Here is a 14,780-nt window from a genome sequence, read left to right on the forward strand (position 1 = left end):
AGCCTCAGCATCTGACAGGAGCTAGAAGAGCCTTGTCCTTGAGTTTCTTCAAAAAACAAGAAAGTCTGGGAGAAGATTAACATTGATTTTTAAGAAATATTGTATATTGTGGAAAGAAGAAAAAAATGGCAAAAATCTAATTAGGTATTAAGAAGGTTAAAAGGGATGACCTAAAGGGATAGACTGGTATTGATTGTTCACAAAATGATGGAAGGCTGATAGGCATACCATTTGCTATGAGGATGGTAGCATAATTAAGCTCATTCAGTAAGAATTATATAAAATAGGTTTTGTCACACAAATACCATTACTGCAAGAGATTAGAAATTTAGGTGATAATGTAAATTATACTGACTTAACAGGCTTTGGCAAACTATTTTACATCATGGTAAAGGACCTTCTGTTTACAAACAAGTATAGAATTATAAGAAAAAAGGATGAAAAAAACTTCATACAAGTATCTAGTTCATCACCCATTGGCAGATTCTTGAATAGAAAATGGATTTCAACTGAAAATTAGGTTAATACATTTCTAAACAGAAGCATTTCAAATGGTGTTGCTACAGAGTTTCTATTCTTGGCTCAACTATAAGAAATGCCTTTATTATTGAACTGAATACAAAAGAATCACTGCAGCTAGTGTACAAATTCTGGCAGCAGAGCAGAAGTGATAAGAATGGGTCAGTTCCACACACAGCCTGTGGTGCTTGAAATTCTAGTTTAATTCAAGCAAAGAATATAGGTCAAACATCCAGATCTGGAAAAGCAGTATCCTGTAATTCAATGACTTACAGAAGAACTCTGGTTTAAGGGAAATAGCCAGTGAAAAAAAAAAGCTCATAACATGACTGTGTGATTGAGGGATAGTATGACCTTCAGATGTGTAAATAAGAATGAATCTGTAACAAGTAGGACGACTGTATACTGCCCAGCTGATATGAACTAACTGGGGTTTTTTTCCTGATATTCTTCATCAGAAAATTCAAAATTCAAATTCTCAGAGAGGGGTGAAGTTTAAATAAGAAAAGAATTTTAGAAAAGAAGATTAAGATGTTTTGATTTTCATGACACTTCTCTTGTGCCTTTAAATATACATGATTTGGTTTTAAATTTAATATGATTTTTGTATATTTGGTGACATCACATCATATTAAAAATTTAAAAAATAAAACCTATTAAAAGTCAAATTGTAATGAAATGTCTCAAGTTTGCTGTAAGATTACTTTTGAGCCTATAGTTCTAGAAATTGTCAACATCTTCTCTTTCTATTCTGTTTTGGGAGAAAGACTTTCTGAAAATCCATACCTTCTGTCAGCTGAGATTGTAATTCAGATATTGGAACCTGAGTCAAATGTCAGTATCTAAGAATATAGAAAGACAAGAAATTATATAAGCAAAACACAAGGATGTTCCAGAGTTGCATTTCTTAAAAATACAGTTTGAAAACAAGGGTTTGGATGCTTTTTTAGCTTATTAGACTGATAGAAATACAACAAAACATGAAAATCACTAGCCAAAGGAATTCTAATTAAAATGAAGGGAACATTTATTATCCCTTGGAACAACTGAACTGAGATTACTGTAAATCAGTAATTTTTTTTTTGCAGCCTCTCAGATGACATACTTTCCTAGAAGGCATGCTTGCAGCTCAGTGACAAACACAGGACTCAATACTGAATTTCTGCAGCTCGCACTCTGCGGGGGGTTCTCGCAGCTCCTGGGTTTCAGCCTGAGCACAGGAAAAGAAAGCAAGCAGCACTCAAGTCACTGCTGTGGTCAGGCAGCTGCCTTCTGTAACCAATACATGCTTGCAAGAATGAGCATTGCTTATCAAAGGGTCTGACAGGGAGGAAAAGGGCCAAGGTGTGCAGTATGAAGCTCGCACTGAAGACAAGAGATGATGTGCACAGAGGGAGATACTGTGAGACAAGCACAGCCATACCACCTACCATACTATGGGCAAGGCACCTAACCTTCTATGCAAGTGCTAAAAAGAAAAAAAGATTAGCAGATATTTTTTTAATGGTAATAAATCAGATTATAGGGAAAGTTGTCTTAGCAAGACCCAGTGGGAGAAATTATTTCAGTTCACAATTCAGTAATATCTCTAGGACAGCAGAGGACAAGCTAAAATCTGAAGTACAGAGAACTAAAAAGGACAGAGAATCAACACACACCCTGCTCCAACCCACTGAACACTTGACATCACAAGAAAGACCCCTTCCCACACAGATCACCAGCACCTTACTTTTCCTCCCTGCCGATCAGTCTTTCTGCAAGTGTAACTGCAACTTTAAATTTTTTTAAATATCACACCTGCCTGATAAATTGTTCCTCTTAAATCCATAGCAATAGTGGTTTTAGCTTAGAGCTTCAGATTAAGGCAAACATTTTTGCACATTGCTAATCTTAGCATAACTCATGTTTCAGGAAAGCAGACCTATTAGCAAATACAGATCAAATTGTGAAACTGTATTACAGTATAGGAAATCTTTCTTAATCTAGATAAAATCCCCTCTTCTTAGATCTTCTAGATCAATCATAAGCAATTTTTTTTCCATTAGTGTCAGATAAGCAACCATTATCAAATCAAGCAATGAAATGTTGAATTCCTGATTTATTAGGAATTCAACAAATATAGCTAATCTGTATGTATTCACCTCTCTCCAGCCTTAGACTGCAATTTCTCAGGCCAGGGATTGTCTTTCCCTGAATGTATGGAGAGTGGTTAGCTAAATGTGGGTACTGGCATAAATAAATAATGACATCATAGTCACTAGGGACACTTAAATAAAATTATACTCTGATTTAACTGTGAAGCTCTTCCAAAATCCCAGGTGAGTAATGATATTCAGAATCCTGCTTTACATTTGTCTTATTTTATCAGGAGTTTCCTTCCAACAAAACAACTGGAATCGTACTTGTGCTGCCTATCTACTCTTTCCCCACACACTCACCAATGCTCAAGACAACCCCTCTTGCTCAAATGCTGTGGCACAGATTCTTCTTTATATACTGCTTCTAAGTTCATTTTACTTTCTTTTGAAAACACAGTATCAGCCAGAACTTAAGAGGGAAGAACACCTTTGGAGAGTTGCTTACTGTGATTATGGGATGCTTAAGGCAACAGATGAAGCAATGAAACCATTTCATGGAAAGAGAACATGCCAAGGAGCACCAAGGAGCCTGCCAGCTCAGGGAAGAACAAAAAGAACCTCCCAGACATGAGGAGCCTGCATAAAGTTTGCTATAACTCAGAAAGTTACTGAATCAGCTAAAGCAAGGACTCACCTGAAAGAGTAGAAATTGTTGGGATTTTTTAACTTCCTGTTTGTCTTTTTCAAGAGTTCTAAGCTTTCTCAATTTAAAAACTTAGTTTTCTAGTTTTTGTTCAAATAAAGTTTGCCTTGTTTGAAATTTAAAAAAAAAATCAAGTTTAGTCTAACTAGTTAGAATACAACATAATATAAAAAAGACTGCCTGATGCAGAGTCCCATCAGGGATGGAAAAATGACTGCCCTTAGAGCTGTCCCCACTGTGAGAGCAAGGAAGGGAGGCTTTCACACTGGGAAGCTTCACTGCTGTCAGAAGTAGAGCAGGAAGTGTGAAAGAAGGAAAGGAATGGAAAAATACAAGATATTTTGACTGGTAACAGGCCTCCTCACCTCCCCACACACCAAATGTCTTCCTGCAGAGAAGGCAGGTGCAAAAGAGAACAAACAAAAGAGAATGAAGAGGAAAAGCAAAGAGCAGTCAAAAGTGAAATGAAGGATAAAGGAAAGCTGGGAATCATGACACTGCTGGTAGCAAAAGAAAAAAGCAGAGTAACAGAACTGCACAAGGTCTTTCCTTCCCATCATCCAGGCAACTCCATCATCCTAAACTGAGTCAATCAAGTTCTTGTGATACTGAGCCTGAGAGCAATGAGACAGCTATTGCTCTCATGGGATGACATGAGAACATCCAAGGCAAGCGACAAAAGTTGGAGAAAAATGTTCTACTGCAATTGGAAATGGTAAAAAATATATGTCACACGTCAAAAGAAGTAGTCTTTCTTGAAAAATTATATTTAAAAAAAAAAGAAGATGGCATAAATGTTCAACTGCTCCTCAACCCTCTCAACCCTCAGCACCTGAGTATGAAAAGTGCTTCTTAAAAAGTAGTTTCTAATGTGTCTGATCTCTCCACAAAAAACAAAAGTTAGAATGGGCCAATGCTGTAAGGTGAACAAATTTTTATTGGTACAACTCTGATTTTAACTTTAAAATAATTAGTTTATACCAAAAAAAGTCACAACTGCCTTTTTATTTAATCTCAAAGCTTGTCTTCTTTTAAGTTTGCAGAACCTGCTGCCAGCTGAGACAAACTCTACCTCAAAAAAGGTATTATAGTTGGGGGGAGTACAGCATCACAGTCTTTCTTTCCTCTTCTTCCAGTATATCAGCCAATATTTTCTCTGCAAACAGACCTGAACTATATGCAATAGCAAGACAGTTTTCAACTTCTGCATTCTTTTAGATGTCCTTACTGTACATGTAGTTCTCAAAATTAAGTAGAGAGAATGTCATTAATGTAATACATAAAGCCAAGAGAAAGTAAAAATTACAATCATGTGGCCAAGAAATTCTCAATTTGGGAATCTAGATTTGCATTTTCGCCCAGAGCATTGCCATACATGAGTAAGCATCAGAACAGAAGGATGTGTCACATGGGGTTCACCAGGGGTCTGTCCTGGCTGCAATACACTCCAGTATTTATTCAGAGAGTGCATATTAAATTTACAGATGGCAAGAATCTAGAAGGAAATTAACCTATTGCAAAGGAAAAAAACACTGTGGACAAAAGAAGGAAATAATGTCTGGGAAAAAGAAAACAGAATGCAGTTCAACAGGGAAAAGTTGAAGATATTGTAAGAGCAAATGAACCACACAAATACAGAACAGAAGACAGTCAAATAGAAATCAGTTGTGTAGAAAAAGACCTTGAATGATATAAAAGAGAAGCTGAACAGAAGTCAACATCAAGCTGTAACAGGTTTCTTAAGGTACCAACAGAATTATGCATGAGCCAGAATACAGAATGCAAAATCTGTAAAAGCCCCCTGCTCTGCAAGGCACAGCTGTGATACTGCCTTGTTCTCACAATACAAAAATAAATAAGTAAAAATTCAAGTGGGCCAACTGGAAGGAATGCATAAGAGAGCTGCAAGAACAGTTCCAGGAAACATGACCCTGGAGGAAACACAGTGCAGTGAGTTTTTGAGTCCAAACAAACTTAAGACCTAAACATGACATGCTAACAGCCCTCAAGCACATAAAACAATCTCTCCCTGCTGCAGGGAGAAATTGAACAGTTAGTTTCCTACATTCATCCAGGAGAAGAAAAAAAGCAACAGGCTTAGATTTTAACAGCAATGTTTCCACCTCAAGCCAAGAGAATTTTCTGTTGGCAAGAATAATGAAATGTAAGAATGAACTGCCTGAATAAGAAGCCAGACAAACCTTTCTTGAAAAAGGTCAGTTGACCTTGCCTTATAGTAAAGATAGACTCCTCATCTTCCCTGCACCCCTATTATTCTCAGCTTGCCTAAATACTGTCAGAAAAAGAGTTAAAATCCTGCATCCTTAAAAGCCATCTCTTCATCATGACCAGCTGGCCTCTTCCCCAGATTAAATAACTATGCCTTGCTGTGGTCCTGTTTCTCACCTTCCCCAGATGAGCACACAGGTTATCCCTGGTCCAGAGCAGCTGCTTGCCTCTCCAGAACCCTGTGCACATGCCCAGGCTGTCTCTGCTTTCCCTGAGCTACGCTCTAGAGAGGACACAAAAGCCTTTTTGGGTGATTAATAGCTACCTTTCAAGGCTAAATGATTTGGTTAAGAAACTACATCTTATAGATCAGTCAGCTAATCTAGACCTTGGCCAGCTCTCTTCTGCTCTTTGTTCCAAGAGGTAGACTAAATATTCAGCTCAACATCTCTCCATTTTTCTCCATTGTCCACCACCCATTCAGACAACTATTCCCAAGTTCCACCACTTTATTTAACAGATCATCTCCATTACATTATACCAATGGGTAAGCAGAGAAACCTTAAACCTTAATCAATGTCACTAAATACTCAGAAACAATTCAGGAATTAGTCCTATTTTACAGTTCTGTATGTTCTGTTTTCCAGTTTTCAGCTCTGCAATGATGAAACTGCATTTTAGCTAAGGAAGAACACACCATTTTACTACACGTTAGGTAATGTATACAATTCCAAACAGCAGAAGTTCTTTCCTTCTGTTGCTGGAAAAAAGATGAATAATAATGTTAAAATTAGTTACAGCCAGTATGTGGTAGATGGACTGTTGCCATATGGTGGTTATGTAAATTAAGTGACAAAATAAGGATCTAGCATTTATAAGCAACTATTGCACACTTCAAAAACCCAGCCTGCCTGTGAAATACCTAGGGGCTCCCACTTATGGGAAAAGATTACATCAAAAACTTGGATTTTTTTCTGACACTCTGAACAATTATTTCAAGGAAAACATAAGCCTCTTATTTGCCTAACATATAAAGAATATAAAGTCCAATCACCACTCCTGTGCATTACAGAAAGTAGTCTTGTTGTCCAATTAAACATCTGTTTTCACTGGGTAAAATTATGTCCCAACTCCACATTGCTGTGCTGCCTGTCTGGAAAGGTGCCTGACTGTACTTCATGGATGACTTAAATGCCCAAACTTAGGACAAAGACAATTCTCTTAAAGCTGTCAAAGTCATCCACTTTTGCTGACTAGACAGGGAATTTAGGACCACCTTTAGCAGTTCTGATACTCTATGTGCTTGTCTTTGAAACATAAAATGGGAGGACAGCTGGGCAAAATACTTCCCAAGCATCAGAGCTCAGCAAACTTTAAATATGTTCAAGAGGCAGCATTTCAGACTCCATGTGTAGTAGCTATCATGGAGAAAAGTGATAATTTAGAGTATTTAACTTTTTTATTATTTCAGCAGGCAGGGCCACCAGGTATGAAACAGATAATTGGATCAGAAATCAAAAAACAGTTTCTTCTAAAGATGGGTCACTATTTAAAAAAACGAGTTCTCATTTCTCAGGTTATAATGAAAGCATAGCTCCTGCCATGAAAAATAAAAGTTGAAATTAATTATGGTATATAACAGCTTCATAAATCCTTGACATACAGCACAGATTAGATTCTCGACTCCTACTGTCCCACCACACAAAAACATTAGTATTTTTTCTCTAACCATATGCACAGAGGCTAATTAACACAAAATCCTTTTTCCTTACTGAAAAAGGAGTCTTCAGGCTTTATTAGAAAAACAGGAAAGCAATTAACTAAAGATTAAAGGGGCTCCATCTGCATGAAGCATGATAGAAATTGCCAAAAGGGGCAGGAGACAGGTAAGAGAGGATATAACAAAAGCAGGGTGGGGGTAGAAGGACAGAATGAGCAACAGAAAGTTAATATTAAAATCCCAACTGGAGATCTTTTACAGTAACCTGTTGGAAGTCAGCCAGAGGTTGACTATGGCTCTGTTCAGGTCAGAGTACCTGATCGTAATGGTTCTTTCCACCCTCATAAATCTGAATTACACATGTCTGAAGACAAAAGTGAATACTAAGCACAAAATCAAGGAAAGGTTTAAATCTAAGTTGAACTAAAAGCCTTACATTATTATCATGATAGCAAAAAGCATATGTAAAAGTCATTAACTTTATTCTTGACATCTCTAGCCAAGTATTTATCCCTCTATCAGTCTTCACAGGAAGTGCTATGTCTCATAGGAAGTAGCTGCTTGGCATCTTTCTGAGAAAAGACTACAGGACAACTCTGCCAAAATTATCATCCTCTTCGACTCTCCTATCTTAGAGTAACCCTGGGTTTGTAACATATGATCTCCTCATACAGATTTCTAGCACTAGAACATTATTTAAAAGCCATAAAAGTCACACAATTCTGACTGAGTGTATCTAACAAGCTATATTCCAGCACAATCTGATGGAGGTGGAAGTCTCAACTTAATCATACAACTAGCCCTTTTGCCCTATGGCAAATTGCAACACATCTTAACTGGCTTACTTCTGTCCACACAAAAGTTGGCATGTATCTGAAGTCTTTCCTTGCAGTGGTTACTACAGGATCAGGATGGGTCAAAAAGGGAGGTATGAACTCATTAGAAGGTCAGTAAGTCTCAGGGGGTCCCAAAGTCCTTTGACATGTACTGCTAGAGCTCTCAAAGGTCCTGCCATGAGCACTGATATTACATTACATATTAGATTTACTTAAAAGTCCATTTTGATGGAAAGATGCAAATGTGAACCACACCACAAGCATGTTGTATAGCTCCTACAACACCTTGGATGGATTTATCTGCCTGTAGCCATGACAGACTACAACCAAAACCAGGTCATGTTGTGCATCTCACCATGGCTCATATGCTCTCAGTCACCAGAGGGAAAGCTGACAGCACAGAGCTTCTCAGGGGTCATCAAAACCTCAGAGTTCCTTAAGGATAGTGACTCATCTGATGGATCAGCTGACAATGAAAACATGACAGTCAATCTGGCAGGTGCAGCACCCTGTTAGCTCATCTCCGCCGCAGACAAAAATAGCCTGCATGTTGGATGAACAGCTTCTCCCTAATGATTCTATCTGGCCATCACTGAGATTACAACTGATATCACCAGAATCACAATAGCCCTAAAAGAAGGGCCTAGTCTCATATAAACTCTCTTTTCTCTTCAGACAAAACAGAATTTAATGGAATAGTGTTGTCTTTGTTAAAATTGCAGGGTACCACTTATCTGTAAGATAGATAGTCCACTCAACTGCTGTTTTCAGCTAAAACAGAAAGATCTGCAAATCCCAAGTGAACGGAAAGGACTGAAAGTTCATCATGGTACTGGTAGCATTTCACTCACCTTAAGAATACATAAACTGCAGTAAGAAAACAATAAACTAATCTAGCATTGATGCAACTCAAACACCTTCCTTTTACTGTCAGATGTCTATTAGAGACATCTGGTTGTTAGGAGTATGCTGCAATTGCAACAGCTGTGCAGGGAAAAGCAGGGATGGATATGAGGATGGAATGATCCTCTATCTAAAATTCTTCAGAGCCTGGAGCATACTCTTTATGGAGCTGAAGCTTGAGCTACTTGCACATCTCCAAGCTTATAATGAGCAATAGATATGACCTGGTTGAAAGGGGCTGTCTGCAAGCAGACATAAACAAAAGGCCAAAAGAGGAAAGGCATTCCTGGGAATAGCAAATAATACATCTTTTCTTTTTCTCAGAAAGGGTCACAGTGTCAAGGAAGCTGGCTAAGATATTGCATTAGCTGCAGGTAGGAAGAGCTGGGGTACAGCAGGAACACCCCAGGAAGCAGCACAGGAGAAGCTGGGACCTGGAATGATCATGACACCATGATCATTCCAGGTCCCAGGCAGCCTCCTCACTGACTCAATGCACTATCACAGCAGTGCTAAGTTATGGTGTGCAATTTAGGCATTCAAGACTTCTAGAAATTCAGAATTGCAGCTATAACCACTGCAGAGAGCTCATTTTCAGCAAATTCATCATTTCACATAAACATTAAACTGTGTGAATCCAATAAATCTGACACAAAGGGCTACAGAATGCCTGCACATGTAAATGGGTCCACAGATGACAGATTGGCACCTACACATTAAATCATGTGTGTCCTTAAGAGGTCTAATTTGACTGTCTACAACCAGAATAATCAAGTTCACTGAAGATATTTTAATTGGTATTTCTTTCTTCATACACATTTATTTACAGGCAGAATTAGAAGCTGTGAAAAAGAGGGGCTCTGATGTGGCACAACTGGTTTTAGCCATCATCCAAAACACAGAACAGTCACTACACTGTATACTGACCTGTATATGCCTCATTATAGCTACCAACACAGTATTGTATTCCCTGCAGTTACTGCTCAGAATATGAGACACTGAGATATTTTCCATTTTGAAGAAGAAAAAAACAAACAAACAAGCAACAGTAACAACAACAACAACCACCTCAAGGCAAAATGACACACCAAAACCACACAAATGCTCATTTGGAAAACATACGAGCTGCTTTTCAATTAATATTATTTTCTTTCTTTTGGCAGAAGCTGTGTTAACTCAAAATTAGGTGGTCATCTATACCAGAAGTATGAAACAGATGGTATCTATCTAAAAACATGACCCATGTTTCTCCTTTCCAAACAATAAGTCTGGGAATAGAATAGGATTTGAGGTCTGAAAACAACATGTTAATAGATGCTAAATAACAGTGCAGAAATTTCTATTTACGAGATGTCTTCCACCATTCCCAAGATAAAGTTTCTGCATTTTAAAAGGTGGAGGTAATCTTGTGTTCAGCATTTTGCTTTTTAAATATAAAGGTAAGTTAAATGAAGCTTAGAGGGGGTGAAAGACATTAGAAAAGTACAAATCATCTCTTGATACTCAGCAAGGGACTAAATAACAAAAAAGGAGCTTAAGTGCTATTTAGCTGCACAGAATGTGCAGCTAATTTTGAGAGAGCACCTTGGGAAGATTGTAGATTGTGGGAACCTAGGAAATTCCTCTGGCTGCCCTGGAGGACTCGAGACTCTGTCAGGGGGCTCAGAGACCTTGGCAGAGAGCCCAAGACCCCTGTGCCTTTGATTTAGCCCTTGGAAAAAACAATTACCAACTTTTACATGAAGGTACAAGCCACGACAGTTTAAGTAGAATGACAGTGAATTTATCACAGGGTGAAAAAGTAGATTTTGGGGTTTTTAGAATGGGGGTTCAGGGGCAAGATGGAGGAATCTGGGCATGTCCAGCCTTTCTCCTTCTTCTTCTTAGCCTCCATCTTCTGCTGTGATGTTGGCACTTACAGATTGGTTTAGAGTAGAAGCTCACTGTCTAACATAGGTGATAGGTATTGGAAAGTAATTGTAAACACATTATACACTGTATACGTAGTTTTTAGTATAAAAAGATAACACTGCCCCGGGGGCAGGCAGTGTGCCTGGAACTGTCCTGCTGGATGGACCTTGGCAGGACAAGAGAAAGAATTTTATAGATAAGATACAATAAACAACCTTGAGACAGAGAAATGAAGAGCTCTGACTCCTTCTTCAAGCACCGGGCTGGGAAAAGAGACTTTTGAACTTTTCTCAGGGCCACTCTGACAAACTAGAGATCTCTACAATGCATTGTCCCCAGCTATTCCACAGCCTTGGGGACAAAGAGCAGGTGCAATAAAGCAAACCCTAAGTCTTCATCCTTACAAACATCATTCAAGAATTTCAAATGTCACAACCTACAAACTGCTTACAGGTATCACCTTAATTCCTCATTCCTGTGTCAGAGGCCCAAGGCCACCTTTGCACAGTGACCTGTGTTGACTATGTGCACAGGCAGCTCGCAGACCGAGGCGGTGCCCGCAGACCGAGGCTGTGCTCGCTGTCCGAGGCGGTGCCCTCAGACCGAGGCGGTGCCCTCAGACCGAGGCTGTGCCCTCGGACCGAGGCTGTGCTCGCTGACCGAGGCTGTGCCCACTGACCGAGGCTGTGCCCTCAGACCGAGGCTGTGCCCACAGACCGAGGCTGTGCCCTCGGACCGAGGCTGTGCCCTCAAACCGAGGCTGTGCCCTCAGACCGAGGCTGTGCCCTCGGACCGAGGCGGTGCCCGCAGACCGAGGCTGTGCTCGCTGTCCGAGGCTGTGCCCTCAGACCGAGGCTGTGCCCGCTGACCGAGGCGGTGCCCGCTGACCGAGGCGGTGCCCGCAGACCGAGGCGGTGCCCGCAGACCGAGGCGGTGCCCGCAGACCGAGGCTGTGCTCGCAGGGCTGGCACTGCCCGCGGGTTCGCTCCCCGCGCCGCCCGCTCCCTGCTGCCACCTGGCGGCAGCTCCGCACACCGAGCCTCGGCGGGCGGGCACGGAAAGGAACCCCCAAAGGCCTTTTCTGAAAGCAGCTACCACACAAGCTGAAATCACCGATTTGCATTCCATTCTTCCAAAGTCAGAGCAGCTCAGGCGGCGCAGGGTGACTGCCCACCTCACCCCTTCCATCCCAGAAAAGGACCGGGGTGTGCTCCAGGCATTGTTGGGTTTCCTTGTCACTGACTCCCCACCGATATTCAGGCTCCTTTCCTCAAATGCCAGTGCAAACCTGAAAAACTTTATTCTTCACCAACCCTGAGCTGCTCCCACAGAAAGATTTTCTTTCTGTTCCTCTGCTTGCATCCACCACTCCAAAACTGAGATTTCTTCCAGGCTCAGGGTCTTCTGACTCCTCTTCCAGAGTCTCCCTGGTCCAGGGAAGAGGATGTGCATTATGGCAGTGTACAGTCACAGGCTAACGATAACTAGAGCCCTACTGCCTCTCCTGTCCACACACAAAGCACTGGCCCAAAGCCTTTCACCCATCATACCAAAATTGGTTTTTAAGGCAGTGAATGCTGCAGCAATTACCCTGTTCCTCTCACATGCACCTAGTATAAGGCAGTTCAAAACAAAAGCACCAGCCTCAAGTGCTTTCAATGAGTCTTGCCATAGTTACCTTGTTACTCTTATCAATTTTATTTATTGATTCATTATTTTTTACTCCAAAGTTAGAGAGTGTAGCTCCAAAGGCAGCAAGCCCCTTCGGAGCAGAGAAACCAGGATTTGGTAATGATTTGAATTTAATTACATGTTACCTTCAACCTCTCCAAACAACAGTTTAATAACTAAGGAGAAAACAATCCAAGAGCACCAAACTGCAAATGAAAAAGAATAAAATTAAAAAAAAAAACCACAACACAAGAGAAAAATAAACACTTCACTTCTAATTCAGGAACACAGTGAGAAAATAGAGCTGGATAGGGCCGGAAGTTCTTGAGCCATTTATCAAGTGCCTAGTGCTGGGAGAGAAATATTACTTCTGGCAGTTTTTCCTCTAATCTATTTTTAAAGGCATAAATATAAGAGGGTCCAATTGTTCCTGCCTGGATCTCTTCTTGTCTTTTTCAAAATCACCTTCTATAAGACTCCATAACCAAAATCTGAACACCCAAATCAGTGGTGTTTGCATCACCTCATCCTTCACAAAAAAACCCCAAAAGCAGTGACCCAACACTATCAAATGACAAGTGTTTTTAAAGCAGCTTTCAGAAAAGAAACAAAATTCTACTTCAAAAATTAGGAGTTTAAAGAAGCTAACGTGATAAGCACATAGATAATTCAGGAAAATTCAACCACAGCCAAACAGTAAAATGAAAATTGAACTGGAAACTACACAGGTGAGTAATGGAAACATAAAAATGACAGCAAGCACCTTCCACAAGGGAAGAGACTTTTTATGAAAGAGTAAGATAATTGTCTTGTAGCTGTGCTAATGTACCTATCAAAGTGACATAGTTTTATCATTTCCTACATTAATAGAACCTAACTCACATATTATGCCTTATCCCTCAAAAATGTTTAAAAATATGTTAGGAATTCTACTACTTTTGGATTATATTGCCCTGCGTTATACTGGTGTAGGCAAACAATCTACTAAGATGAGAAAATTAGCTCTAAGATACAAAACCATTTTTTTCTCCTTTCAAGATGCAGAAGTATCTTAGTCTGTTACCAGTCTTGTTTTGAAGCCAAGAATGCTAACAGTTTGCTGGCCATTTCCAATCACTGTGGGTCAGTCCACAGCTGTGCAGGCACTCAGTTTCAAAGGCATCCTCCACACTTCTCAGTACATTCTCCAAGGCAAAATTTCTTTCTGAAAGTCACAGTCAAAACATAACCAAGTACCTGACTCTGCATTGCTGTGATCAGTTACTTGCCTTAACGTTTACAGAGAGAAAACAATGAAAGCAAACATCCTCCCACTGCACCCAGATAAGGTAACTGTAAACTGAAAGACAGCTTGCTGAAAATAACTTTTCTAAGTGGAATATCTCCAGTATCACCTTGAATAGCAGAAAAGCAAATTCTGGAGTTAAAATCATGAAACAGTGATAATTAAACAGTAACTCAGAATAGCAAATGCCAGATGAAGTGCAATTTATGAGGTGTTTGCATGTTATTGTACTACAAAAACAATGGCCTGCACAGACTGAACTGATTCAGGACATTACTGACATTACTGACACTTAAGAAAACAGTCCCTTCCGTCTTTTCAGTGTCAAACACCATTTTCACAATGCCTAATTTGTTCACAGATGCAAGTGATCCTTGAGGAAGCAAACGGCAATATTTATGTACAGAGATTTAATAAAGAGACCAGAGTCACAATCTGTTCAGTTCTGAGCAGGTTAACAAAGTCATGCACCTTGTTTTCCTCACTTATACTAATGGGAACAAGTACTCTGAAACAGCACAGGCACCCAATCCTAAGCCTGGTCAACCCAGCCACCACCTAATGTACTACCAGTTTAACACCATGCAGAGAAATGTCTCACTGAATTTGGAAAGCCATTACCACTTCTATACCTGAGACAAATTACTGATCTCCTTATCTGTCAGTATCATAAATGTATTTTTGATAGAAAATGCAGCTTTACACACTTAAAGGATGATGCGTCCATTTTAGGCTTGTTCATTCTTAGGTAGTTGTTTCTTCAGAGAGTAGCAGTTGAAATTTAGATGTATGTAGTGAAGGAAGCTGATTATAATTTACACATCCATTTCAGTCTAAGATTCACCCCACCTGCCTGGCAACAAGACAGTAACTCAAAAAATCCCTTTGTTTGCTGCAGAAAGTCACAAGCTAAGAACTATAAAAC

Source organism: Agelaius tricolor, unplaced genomic scaffold (genome assembly GCF_023055355.1).
Source record: "Agelaius tricolor isolate 1412-34295 unplaced genomic scaffold, bAgeTri1.0.p SCAF_3, whole genome shotgun sequence".
NCBI lineage: Eukaryota > Metazoa > Chordata > Aves > Passeriformes > Icteridae > Agelaius > Agelaius tricolor.